Here is a 14,638-nt window from a genome sequence, read left to right on the forward strand (position 1 = left end):
TCTGTTAAATTCCCAAACGTGGAGGGGATGGACCCTGTAAGGAGATTTTCAGACATATCTAACTCTACAAGGGATGCCAAGTTTCCTATCTCTACAGGAATAGGACCGGAAAGATTATTCTTATACAGATCTAAGGTTGTCAGCTCTGTTAAATTCCCAAACGTGGAGGGGATGGATCCTGTTAGAGAATTTTGGTACACATATAGCACACTCAGATTTTTCAAGTCTCCTATTTCAAAAGGAACAGAACCAGAAAGTGCATTAACTTGGAGTCCTAAATAACTAAGATTGTACAAATCACCCAAAGATGCAGGGATTGAACCACTAAGATTGTTGTAAGACACATCTAGTTCTATAAGATAACTTATCTTTCCTATACCCGATGGTATGGAGCCCCTGAGACGATTAACACCAAGATACAAGAATTGAAGACTTGTTAGCATAGTGATCTCTGATGGAATTTCACCGTAGAGTTGATTATAAGACAAAGATAAGAATCTAAGTTTGGAAAGACTACTTATCTGAGATGGAATGGTGCCAAAGAGAGTAAAGTTGGTGAGTTCAAGATGAATGAGGTCGGGGAAAAAAGTGAAGTTGAAGCTTTTGAGCGTACCTTGCAAACCCATATCCCATAGTTGAATGTGCGAGACACTGCTGAGCTGATTGCAAACAATACCAACCCAATTAATGCAAGGTCCGTGGGAATGGGAATGGTTAGAAGAAGAAGAAGAAGAGGAATTGGTGAGTGTCCAAGAAGGAAGAATTAGAAGATGATCATCAGAGTGGGAGGTTTGGTTGTGGAGGAGGCTTAGGTTGGCTTTCCACTTCAACAGAGCATCTGCTTGTTGTTCAGCAGCAGTACTACTGATGGTAGAAGAAGCAAAGGCGGCATATGTGGCAGTAATAGAAGTCCTCGAAAGGGATGAAATAGGGAGCACCGAGACAAGTAAGAAGAAAGCAAAAAAGATGAGTGAGAGGGAGAAGGAAAGGGTTCTCATGATGAAGGCAACGGGAGAAGAGCAGCAAGTCATGCAATGCAATGGTTTCTATTGTTGGGTGGTTGTGGGCAAATGAAAGGGGTGGTTAGGGGGTATTTATAATAAGAAAAGCAAAGGGGAGCGTAACGCCCACTAAGTATTATCCTCATACTCACTTTCTTTCCTCTTATCATTCCACATTTGTCCTGTTCACAGCAGCACCACCAAATGAACAAAAAATTTCTTCTCTTTCAATTAGTTGATTGATTGTTTCTTCCCAAGCACATTCACGCGTTTATAAGGACATGCAGGCCTCACCCATCATTGTCAAAGACTATAAGAACGGCTTCCAAGCAAGCAAATAGATTTTTACACTATAATTTTTTGTGGAAAATAATGCATCTCTCTAAATGCATTATTGATGTAAATTAATGCCCTTTGAATCTCGATCCAATTAGTTTTCGATTTTGATAAACATGTCTAATTCATTATTCTCAAGGAAGAAAGTTATCTGTACCAGCCCTCATGTGTTTGTCTCTCTCCTCCTTCCTAGTCCCACGAATTGAACCAAATGGGGCGGGTATTGATTGGTTCTCATGCAAGTGTAGAAGCTGCGCTCTAATTTCTTACAGAATTGTTAGCCTGAGCAACAATCCTTCAAGACTAATAAAGGAAGAAAATTACGCAATGATACTACACACACTATTGGGATCTTTCACTTTGGTTGGGGGTGAAGGGGGGGCACATGGTTACTTACCTCAAGTCGGTTTGTGTGACTTTGTTCTTTCACCTCTTTTATTTTTTCTTGGTAAAATGTTCTCGCAAGTCACTTTCCTTCTTTACGGAGGAGGACCCACACGGTTACCTACGTCAAGTTGGTGACGTTGCTCTCTCACGTTACGTTCCTTCTTTATGGAGGAGGTCCACATGGTAACTTATGTCAAGTTAGTTTAATAAATTAGCGCTGCTCTCTCATCACGATCCTTTTACATTTTTTACTTTTATAATATTGGAACAATTTTTTATCATCACTGAGACAATTTTCCCTTAGATCTACTAGATAAGTACGAAAATTACAAGATAAGTAGGTTTCAAATTTGTTTTACATCCACTATCCATTTTGAAAAGAATTTTACTCAGTCCCTGAAGTTGTTTAGTACTCATATCACGCAAGAATAATTTTTTACTTTTATAATATTGGAAAATTTTCTTATTATCCCTGGGACAATTTTCCCTTAGATCTACTAGATAAATACGGAAATTACAAGATAAGTAGGTTTCAAATTTGTTTTACATCCACTACTTTCCATTTTGAAAAGAATTTTACTCAATCCCTGAAGTTTTTTAGTACTCATGTCATGCAAGAATAAAATAAAAGCAAACTTCTAAAATTACCCCTAAAATATGTTTTGAACCACGATGGGGAAATAGGAGGGAAGGGTCGCGCAACTTTCTCTACCTGTTTTTTTTTTTTACTGTTTCTCTCACTCTTTTTTTTTATTGATTTCCTTCCACCCACAGTGAATGGGATCCCATTCAACACAAGACGGGAGAGGGCAGGAATAGGTATCGGGAGGGTATTTTGGACCATACTAAAACCCTAGGAGGGGTTTGTGAACCATAGGATTTGGGGTGTCAATTTTGAACCGAAACCGTATACCTAAACCGAAATCGACAGTGTAAAATCATACCGTTGCAAAAATGGTAGGGTATGGTATAAAAAAATGGTATTGACCTTAGTACGGTATGGTATCGATTTTTAAATCAATACCGTCGATATGTAACGAAACCGTACCATTATATTGAAACTGTACCCAAACCCCACTTTCCCTTTCCCCTTCGCCCTTCCTGGCTTCCTCACGGCAGAGCCTCCTCGGAACTCAACTTGATTGAGCAGTGAGCACTAGGCTTCACTTGAAGGAAGCAGTAGTTTAGTCCTTTAGTGTCATCAGATAACCTTGCAGAGTTGCAGTTGCAGCACTACAGAGCGTCAAACGAACATTTGCCATTTGCCACTACGGAATGCAATCGGCGTAGTGGTTGCTTTCGATTGTCACTAGTTTCTGATCCTTTTCTACCAACGCCTTGATTCCCATCTGAAGCAGCAACATGGAGGGCTATTCTGAGGTGTTTTCCTTGTCTTGATAAATGCTCTACAGGCATAATTTTAATTAATACCTTCACAATTTCAACCTGTACATTTTGAACTGCGATATGAAGAGGAAATTCTCCTTCTGATGTGAGCAAGGCTGTAAGAGCTCCGTCATTTTTTGATAGTAACTGAGAGACAGTTGATAAACTCAGGTTGACACTGAGAGGGGGGTGAATCAAGGTCACCAAAAATTTTCTTCCAATCTCTAACAGTTATCGTACTGGTGATGTTTTTTCAATCACAATTCAAGATTGGCCGGGGCAGTCCCGTAATTACCAATCACATACAGACACATCCACCACACACCACAACGTGGTTGGGTCTACCAGACAGTGTACCTCCACTCTACACAACATACACTTCAAATATATGTTGAAAAATAAATGCAAGATAGAACACCAGATATACGTGGTTCGGCCAGATTGCCTACATCCACGGAGAAATACCCGTATAGGGTTTCGTATTCCCTCAATACACTACTCAAATTTTGATGGCTACAACCACCTAAGAACTCCCAATCCCTACTTCAGTTTGTGCACCCACACAAACGAGGGCAACTACCCCAATCTCTGTACAAGCCCCCACTTGACAGAGTTACAATAATCAATTGCAAATAACAGAACCAAATCCTCCAATACAATGGTCAATATTGGCTTACAATCAAACTAGGTTTTTTCACCAAAACATGCAACCTAGAAACTCACAATGGGGATTTACAATCGAAGATTGCCTCTTGTAGAGTAATCCAACAATCATGAAGCCTCTAAAGCATAGAAATCGAGTCTGTGTACGCTCCACTGCTCAAATCATCTTCAATACGGTGCCATCGAGCATAAACCAGTGATGTCGTCAATTTTATGTTCTCAAACGGTTCTTCCACTTAATCCAATGGCTTCCTCTCGAAAAAATATCCAATTTCAAAAAAAAATTCGTTCCATTTGGACTTCGGATGATCAAGATATGGCCTTCCAAAGTGAGATGCTCCAAAACGGGTAACTAGTGGCAGAATCGTCAACAACTGGATTCTTCGTGACAAAACCATGTGTAACGAGGACACATGTCAGAGAAATCACAATGCAATCTTCGTTAGAAATATGAAGTGATGTCATGTTGATGTCACACTCCACTATCAAATCCCTTATTTCCTTTCTCTCTCCCTTCTTTTTAAAAAGAATCTTGCATCAATCTGCGACGTCCAAGAGGAATCTTGCACTAGATGTTGATCCGACGGTCGTGGTGATTCTGTAACTTTATACAATTAAAGGGAAATGTCTGTCTACAGAATGCTTGATAAACTTAAGCCAAAAAATTTGGCTAAGTATGGAGAAAACATCCTTCTCCAGATTCGCTTCGTTTTCGTGCAACGACACAAAAAACTCCATAACTTCTTCGTCTGACATTGAAATGATGCGAGACCAGTTGCGTTGGAACCATGACTTGACGAACCTCATTTCTTATGAAGACTTCTACACCCATTTCAGCAATGAAGGCCTCCAAAAATCGCTTCAAAGTGGACCCCACTGCACGATCCTATGAAATCACAGCTTTTGATGCACAAAACCTTCACCTGCTGCTTCGAGCCTTTGCCAAACACTTTTAGGGACCAAAAATACTTCCAATATACATCCTCCATGCTTGGATGTCACTATGCCCCTACCAAATGACCAAATTGCCCTTGACGCTGTGTAGAAGCCTGTTTGACCATTTCAACTCTTCCAACTCACCAAAAACCATTGCCGCATCAACAAAATGTCTAGAAACGTTGCCAACAATGACAACACAACTCCATAATGCTCCAATTGCCCAACAACAATCTTTCAATTACCAACAACAATACCTTTGTAAAGAGGTGGATACCATGTGTAATTTGTGCCATCCATCGTCATCTCTGGCAAGGTAAAACACTTTCAAGCTAGGGCATTTCAATTCAGACCTCCAAAATATACCGTTTCTCTACCGAATCCATATCATTTTCTATACCATTTTTATATCGTACTAAAATCATACCGAAGCGGTATGGTATCGGTATTGGAAATGAGACTCTTTATAAACGGTACGATATGGTATCGATATTGGGTACCTGTTTTTTGTTCCGTACCAAAACTGTACCATATTACTGAAACCGTACCAGTTGACACCCCTACCTAGGATGGTGGGTGAACCATCTTCTTTTTTTTTTTTGATACGTTTCTATAGTTTTCTATTCCAACAATTAAAGTGTATTTTACTATGGACTCGATGCTATAGTTTTGTTTTCAATTTTTTGGAGGGGGTAATAGGAGTTTTAATTTCTACTCCTACAATTAAAGTGCACTTTAATCGGATTTCATGGTTTTTAAAACAATTAAATGAGGTTGGGGCAATTTTGGGAATTTGCTTTTATTGTATTCTTACGTGGCATGAGTACTAACTAGCTTTGGGGATTAAGTAAATCTTTTTAAAATAGAATTGAGTGGATGTAAATCAAATTTGAAACTTTCTTAATTATCTTGTAATTTTCATTTTTATCTAGTGGATCTACGGAATTTTCCATATATTATATTGGGTAAATTACATCTCAAGTACCCAATGTGTATGAAAAGGTAATTTTAGGTACCCAATTTTTTAAAACCGATGTTTGGGATGCCTTTTTCTCTAAAATGATCTAAAATTCCAAATTTATCCCTCTCAAACCCACCCCTTCACCTTCACCTTCCAACCACTGCCGCCATCACCATCGTCTCAACTCCTGCAACCTCGACCCCCTGCGCTGCCCCGCCCCACCCCACCCCACCATACCATGCTTTCTGCCCCATCTCTTCCCCAAGCAAAACCCCCACCCCACCCCTGCCCTGAGAGAAGCAGCCATGGAAATCTGATATAAAAGAACCAAGGCTAGGAAAGTTGGACTTCTTCTTCACACCATAAGAACCCAGTCATCTCATTTGCTAAATATCTTCTCAAAACATTACATGAATATATATAGCTTCAAAAGGTGTTCTAAGTAGGATAAGGGAAGTGTTCTAGTATCGCATTCCCAATTAAGTGGCATCTTAAGATTCGCAGAAGAACATTTAGCATTTGGTGTCTTTGTGGAGAATAAGATTGCAATTTATTAGCAGAAGTTGTTTAATTTCTGAACTATGCTTCACCATTTCAAATCTCCCAACCATCGTATCCTCCACTTCTATGGAGATAGACTTATTTAGAGCTTCCATGTCATCAAATAGAAAAGAGATAAAGAACCTCCCTGAGAAACTCAGCAAAGAACTCCTAAACAGTCAATTGATAAACAACTAAAACTATAAACTGCACTTCAATCTGTACTCCCAAATAGTCCTTGTTAATATGCTGCTTGTAAGCTCTCTCTCTATTGCCCTTACAAAGTAAATATGGAAACTGAATCAAACTAATTCATGATTCAACAAATATATTTTAGTAGGCTTTGTTGAATAAATTCCCAGAATGCACAAATATTGACCAGTTGTTATGTCTCTCCCCCCCCCCCCCCCGATTCTCTCTCTCTCTCTCTCTCTCTCTCTCTCTCTCTCACACACACACACTTTTGTAATGCATGTGCATGTTTACTAGTGTATATATATATATACTAGTAAAGTTGCTTGTGCAAATGCACGTGTTTGCTTTGTTTTATTTATAAATCAGCTAAATGAATTCGAGTGATTTACGTCATTCCTATTAAAGTCTTTAAATTTATTACAAAACAATAGAGTAGCGCTCTCAAAAATCCAATTTATAAACTGCATTGCATATAAAAAAGAAATACTAAACACTGAAGAAAATAGTAAAAGGACACCAACAAAATGCGTAACTTATTCTTCGTCGACATAGAACTTATTCTTGAATTATTATGCATTAGTTGTTCTTGAATTATTAAACCTACAAATAAAATATTATCAAATATTTAATCAATTAATTTGACATGAAATTTTTTGTTGAATGTGTCTAAATTTTATTTTTAAATATTAAATGAACATACTTCATTGTCTATGAAAATAATCTTTTGTACTTTTCCTGATCCTTTTGGGTTGTCATATATGTGATGTATTTTTTGTAATAGTATCAACTTCAGTTTTCAATCTTTTTGGTAAGACTTTAGTTGATTAATGTAGAGTAAATTTGACATTTTTCCTACAAAGATTAATTAGAAATTAATTTGTTTATCATACAACAGCAACGGAATTAGATATTTTTTTTTAATTTCTACTACACAGAGTAATCGTATCCTACATGAGATGTATGACAATCAAATGATTAATGTAAAAAAGAAATAGACAATTTACGGAAAAATATAAGGAGATGATTGCAAAAGTAAAAATACTTACCAGAAGGATCTTGTTGAAACTTCCTATTTGTCTTGGAAACAAGAATATCATAAGTTGAAAAAATAAATATACCTATCGGATAAGGTGGGTTTCTCAAGTGGTGCCTAGTGCACTTGGTAGCTAGTGGTGCGTAGAAACCCATTGCTATCAGGAGGTCTTGAGTTCAAGTCTTCTGGTTCACATCCTACATCCCCCCTTACCTATAAAAAAAAAAACAAAAAGGTGTGTTTCTCAAATTGTTAACAGTTTTGAATTTTTGAATTATGACCTATACAATATCCGATATCGTGCAATAAAACCCCACTTGTTCTTTTTCCATTAAAAAACCACCGACGACTTTTTACTTTTCTCAAATTGGTGCTTGTATAGTTCCTACACCACACAGTGCATGAAAAATTTGTCCATAATATTTAACTACTACAACATGAGTTAGTCCCACAAATTTTGTGTGTATATATTTATTGTTATCTTTTTTTTGAAAACACTCATTTTAGTGAGTGAGAGTTTTTTGTGGAACAGTGCATGCCCATAGCCTCATACTGAACCTACCCTAACATATTATTTGAAATAGACTGGCATTGGGCCAACATAATCATATGATCCTAACCATCCGATCAATTTCATGCTTTGAAGTTTATTCCATCCTCATACAAAATTGAGGTCTCTACACATGTCTTTTTTAAAGTTTATTTCATCTATTTTGAAAATGCGGCTCCACATGGTTGATACTAGCATTGGGCCAACAAATTATCTGAAATAGACTGGCATTGGGCCAACATAATCATATGATCCTAACCATCCGATCAATTTCATGCTTTGAAGTTTATTCCATCCTCATACAAAATTGAGGTCTCTACACATGTCTTTTTTAAAGTTTATTTCATCTATTTTGAAAATGCGGCTCCACATGGTTGATACCCTTTTCAGAACATTGATTGGTCGGGTGTGCAGATTCCTCCCACAGTGCCAGTGTGGTAATCCCTCTCCCTCTATTTAAATTGTAATCTTTATTTTATCTTGTTGGAGTTAGTTAACAACTGGGTTTAGTAGGAAGTTGAGTTTGAGTTATATTTTGTAATGTTTCCTTTTATTGCTATAGATGGAGTAGTTGTCTGAGTTATATTTGGTCGCATTCGTACCCTGACATCACATGTCTAAGCATACCCAATGCGAAGACCATATGATAAGGGTGCCCAGCCCAAACCCTAGTCGTGACTAACATTTTAAGTAAAACTTATGGACACATAATGCTCAAAAAGTTTATATCGCATGTGATAATATTAAACCAAAATGTATAAAGGTTCAATACAAAGTAAAACCGGATTGAACTGGACCGAACTGGGTTTGGTGGACACATAAATCTAACACCTTGCCCAAGTGGGGGTAAGGCGGTCATTTTGCATTTGGATCCTCTACTACTGAGCTGCCTCGTCCTGCCGTGCTGTGCAGACACAGCAAGGCAGGAAATGACCACCTTACCCCTGCCCGAGCGTCTTGCCTGAGTGGGGGTAAGGCGGTCATTTCCTACCTTATTGTGTCTACACAACACGGCAAGACGGGGCAGCTCAACAGTAAAGGATCTGGATCCCCCCTTCCCCCATATTCCTATAACCCTATCCACTGAATCCATCCGGCCACTTCCTCAAACTGTGGAAGAATTGGAAATAACAATCAAGGTAGTCACATTTTTTACAGTTTCAATTTTTGTTTGGTTCCAAGCCTTTAAGGGGGAACAATGGGTTTACCCAAAAAAAAAAAAAGGAAGGGTAGGGCGAGAGTAACCAGTCCTAACATGTGGAATGGGACTGGGAACAAAAGAAGCTCAATCAATCTCTCTCAATTACAATCTTAGATTTTCATTGGGTTTTGGTGGAATTTTCAAGGAAATTAGAGAAATTGTGGAGAATGATAGATAGCAAATTATGCAAAACGAGGTCATCACTCATTGCTCATTGTAGTAGAGAGGGAATCGCTAGACAATGGGAAGGGCTAACCGTTGACGGGAGTAATTGAAAGGCTGAAAGAAACTTTCATGTCTATCGCCTATCACTTCATGATTGTTTAATTTTTCTCATATCCCAATAATCTCATTCGTCATCTTCCGCAAGACCCAATTGATGAAGACGCAAGTCAAGAGGGAAATGGAACGTTAGACAATGGGACGGGCTGACTGTTGACAGAAGTAATTGAAAGGCTAAAAGAAACTTTCATGTCTCTCACCTATCACTTCGTGACTGTTTTCTTCTCATATCCCAATAATCTCTTTCGTCCTCTTCCCCAAGACCCAATTGACGAAGACCCAAGTCAAGAGAGAAATGGAACGTTAGACAATGGGACGGGCTGACTGTTGACAGGAGTAATTGAAAGACTGAAAGAAACTTTCACGTTTCTTGCCTATTACTTCATGACTATTTAATTTTTCTCATATCCCAATAGTCTCTTTCGTCCTCTTCCCCAAGACCCAATTGACGAAGACCCAAATGAAGAGGGAAATGGAACATTAGACAATAAGACGGGCTAACCGTTGACGGGAGTAATTGAAAGGCTAAAAGATGTTTAATTTTTCTCATATCCCAATAATCTCTTTCGTCCTCTTCCGCAAGACCCAATTGACAGAGACCCAAGTCAAGAGGGAAAATGGAAGGATAGGTTGAAAGGAATCCTAAATACATATGAGTATGACCCTGTACATCTCCAACTCCAAGACCAAGAATTATTTCTCTTTTTCTTCCTTGAAGGCCATAAAATGCAGAGGAAGCAGGTGGACAAGAAAAGCAACATGGGTGTTCAGGAACATGGGTATCCCCTTTTAGGATACCGATTCCTAAAGCAGAGAGAGAGAGAGAGAGAGAGAAATCTTTAGTAGGAAGAGTCGTGTCTATTTTTTTGGTTTTTGGAAGAATGGAAAAGTCTTTTTTTTTTGGGGAAAATATCATCCCCCTCTCCTCTAAGTTTGCCTAATATCAATCCAGTACCCAAGTTTTGAAAAATATCTTCCCCCTCCCCCACTTTATAAAGTTACATCTACCCAAGTTCGTACTATTAAAACATGTGTAAAGCATTAACCCTTTAATAAAGCATGTGTTTTTTTTTTTAAAGACAAAATTACCCTTTTATGTAGAGTTAAAAGGCAAAAGCCTTTCGTTTTTGAAATACAATTTGATGTGATAAACCAAGACCGACCACTCAGTTGGACCAAAACCGACCAAACCAGAACTCAAAACAAAACAATACAAAACCCTAAGTTCAAAATGTGAGACTCACGATGGAGAAAAGGGTTCTGCAATCGACTCCCATCGTCTTCTTCCTCTCGTCTTCTTGATTAGAGCTTTCTCCTCTGGTTTTATTGTCGAGGGAAAAAGTAAAACCACCCCTATGTTTTATCCCCTGTTTAGAAGATTTCTTTTCTTCCCTTTTTGTATTGACTCCCATTGTCTTCTTCCTCTCATATTCGAGCTTCGTTCTCTGCAAATCGTTAAATGGATCTTCTTCCTCTCGCCTCCGAACCGTGAATCTCAAGCTTCCTTCTCTGCAAATCGTGAAAACATAGGGGGTATTGGTTTTACTTCAGCAACAGAGACTTCCCTCAGACAATAAAACCAGAGGAGAAAGCTCTAATCAAGAGGGCTAAGGAAAAAGGGAAAAAAATTAAAAGTAATGGAGACAACCCAACTCCGTATACTAACGAAACTGTTTAAAAGAAAGAAAAAAAAAAACCCAAATCATATTCCTTCAAATGGTGAAGACAATTAAACTATTCATTACCAGGCTAATGATATTCTTCGTGCTTTGGCAACAACTGCTATAATAGATGGACCAAGAGTATAAGACTCAAAATGGTGAGGTGAACTGACACTGGCGCTACCACAACCATGATGGTGTTGGGTTTATTGGGTTTAATTAATATGGGTTGGCTTTATTGGGCCCATAAGGTGTTTTATTTCACTCCAGGTTAAGTGACTGGTATAACTGAACTTACACATTGTAGGAGTGTTATTAGGGTTAGGGAGAATATTATATATTCAACCCTAAGGTCCTCACAGCCGTCACTTGATTATTCTTTTATTCCTACTCACGGGAGAGCAAAAGTGAAAGGTTGTAGAAGGCTTTTGGGAAGGAGAAAGCTACGTCGATCGACTGCAACTGTCATTGACAGGTATGTCTTTTATGTTTCTTGTTAAATGAATTTCCATGAATCTATGTGGGGATCTTTTTATGATCAAAGATTCTAACAAGTGGCATCAGAGCCAACCTACATAGATCTGGAATTCAGGTTATGATTGAAACGAATTTTTAAGGTTTTTTTAGGTTTTGGAACGACCTTGTACGATTGCTGTCGGTGGTGTACGGCCACCAAAATTTGAAAATTTTTATATGGAATTGAAGAGGAGGTCGAGGCGGTCACGACCATGTAAGCCATTTCGTCGGAATCATCTCGACGCGCTGACACGCGCCACTGAAAAAAGTGCATACATCTCACGCACCGGCAACCGTTTAAAAAAAAAAGGGTTTTCTTTGAAGAGACGGCGGCGGACGATTCATCGTCGGGTCGACTCAGTAGGGTTTCCGAGTAAACCCGGTGACAAGCGGGTCAGACTCAACCAGGCCCAAACTCGATTGGGCCAAGCCCGACCCAAGTGGGTCAGACCAGACCCAATCCAGATGGGGCGACCAGGTTCGATCCGAATGGCCAACCCGGTTCAAGAAATACGGGCCGACCCAGACCCGGATCCATACCCATTTTGGGCAGGTCACCCAACCCATTTTTAGACCAAAAAACCGACCCAATTGGTTGGACCGGTCCGCTTTGAATCGTGTTAGACCGGTCCGGCCCGGTTCAACCATTGGGTTTACTGGCTTTGACCAGCCACGTGTGATACCACGCATCGGATTCAAACCAAGCGTGAGGGCGCGTGGGAGGGCTTTTGATGTCGGGGTTTTTTTTCAACTGCATCTATTTTTTTCGAGGGCTACGCATTGGTATGCCCCACTTGCTTCGACTGTGACCTCTGGGACCCACAGTGAGCTTTTAATATGTTATGCAATTCTTGAAAGTGTGTGTTCTTGTATTCCTGATTCCCTGTCGATCATAAATGAACATATGCAATGTTATGTCTTGATGCGATGCATAACAACTGTAATTTTATAGAATTGAGGTGTGTCATAAAGTTTATATATTGAATTATTTTAATTGATAAACAAGATCCCCTCGCTGCATCATGAGTTGTTGGGTACTCTAATGAGGTCAGGTGGAATCCACCAAAGTGGTAAAATCTGATTTTATTAGAATACCCAATAACTTAAGGTTTTTCTTAGAGCAGTAAAGAATGGTGATGCTCACCCAAAGGTAGCATCATCCAAGACCAAAATAATAAACACACACACATAGGGAGAAACTGACCTAGGAATAATTGTTTACCCAAAGGTGACAGTTCTTTCATAGGTTTGTGCTGTCCTGCGGTAATGCAAAGTATTGAGTGGACCAATACATTTCAAAAACCCAAAGGTTAGGGATGTAGATTCGGTTGACACTCTCGGCTATGTGCTGGTATATTGTGTTGTACAACCAGCAAAATTTGAAGAGGACCAATGCATTTCAAAACCCAAAGGTTAGAAATGCAGTTCCGGTTGATACTCTTCTGGTTTTATAAGCTAGTTCATTAGGAACTAGCATGGACCATAATGTATATGTATTAACGGTACCTAGTACTTAATGTTTGTGAGATATTTTGACTGTGCACGGGGGAAAATCTTAGACATAAGAATTAGTGAAGGTGGTTGAAAATATACTATACTGCACGTGCTTGTAAGAGATTACTTTACTAGAGATAATTGGCTGTGATTTTCTTTAATGGGAACTATAGGGGAATGAGGTGATGACCACCACAGTGGCACATCAATTTCCTCGACAGTTCAGCCATGGCAGCAAAGTAGATAGTACATGCTTATGAGAGTTACTACCCAAGTTTAAAGAAATTAGGCATGCACATCCAAGTATAGGAAGAATTTACACCCTAGGGCTCCTTATGCCGAAAAGTGATAGGACCACTATAGTCACTTCTGGTTTCATGGCAAGTGTGGCTTAATAAATGCATATCTTATGCTCAGAGAGGAAAAGATATGTTTGGGATATGTTGCTAGTAAATTTTGTGGTATTTGGCACTAGCTTGTCTTTTATGGCTTGTTTGTAACACACCCTAGTTAGGCACCCATGGTCAATGGTGCGTAGTTATTAATTTGATGGTAACTAGAGTTTGTGTACACTATCCAGACTAATTAAGGGATAGGGAACGAATGTGGACCATTACATCTTAGGATGTATAGGTTAAAAATGTACGCCAGACTAAAACCCTTGATTGTTACACAAATTTATTTTGTTATAACCGACACAGTCTTGACACCGGATAATCATTGAAGTTATGGGTGTGGCAAGTGCTAGTTATTGATTTGATATTCTGTTTGACAGGATGCCACCCACCAATGATAAGTCGGTTGTAGCCGATAACTTTGAGATACAAAATAGTGATACCAGTGCCTCAGATTCTTCCCAGCGCACTGGAGACCGGACTCGAATAGGGAGTAAAAGGACGCGTTTGACTGCACGAAAATATAGGACTATCTTGAGGGCACGTGCAGCCGTTATGAAAGGACCCAAGAGGTCGAGATCGTTAGTGGTGAGGGATTGGCCAAGTGGGTGTGGACCAACTGAGAAAATTCTCTCTGTCAGAGTGGATAAGTCGGACTCACCTTACTATACTCCGAGGTCCCCACCAAGAGATGAGGCAGAATCTGAGGAAGTGAACAGACCGGAGTCACCACTTTACACTCCCAGGTCTCGTAACCATTCACCACAGCACTCGAAAGATGAGATTTGGTTTCATGATCAAGGGGTGAATGAGAAGTAAATGTCTTAGTAAGAAATGAGGATATGAGAATGTGGAAACCATATAGGAGTAATTGAGAGCTATTAGACCATTCTATTCATGTTTATTTTATTGTTTTATTTTGCTAAAACATATAATTTATTTGAATTTAGAAGAATCTTGTTTTATGTGGATAAGCATTTACGCTATTTTTAACAAAGATGGATCTTTTGTTTGGTTTTGATTATGTGATTGATGGTTGCATGAGTCCTTATTCTCTCCCATAGTGTAATCAATCATCGTGAATGGATGTTAGGATGGGCA

Source organism: Telopea speciosissima, chromosome 11, assembly GCF_018873765.1.
Source record: "Telopea speciosissima isolate NSW1024214 ecotype Mountain lineage chromosome 11, Tspe_v1, whole genome shotgun sequence".
Taxonomy (NCBI): domain Eukaryota; kingdom Viridiplantae; phylum Streptophyta; class Magnoliopsida; order Proteales; family Proteaceae; genus Telopea; species Telopea speciosissima.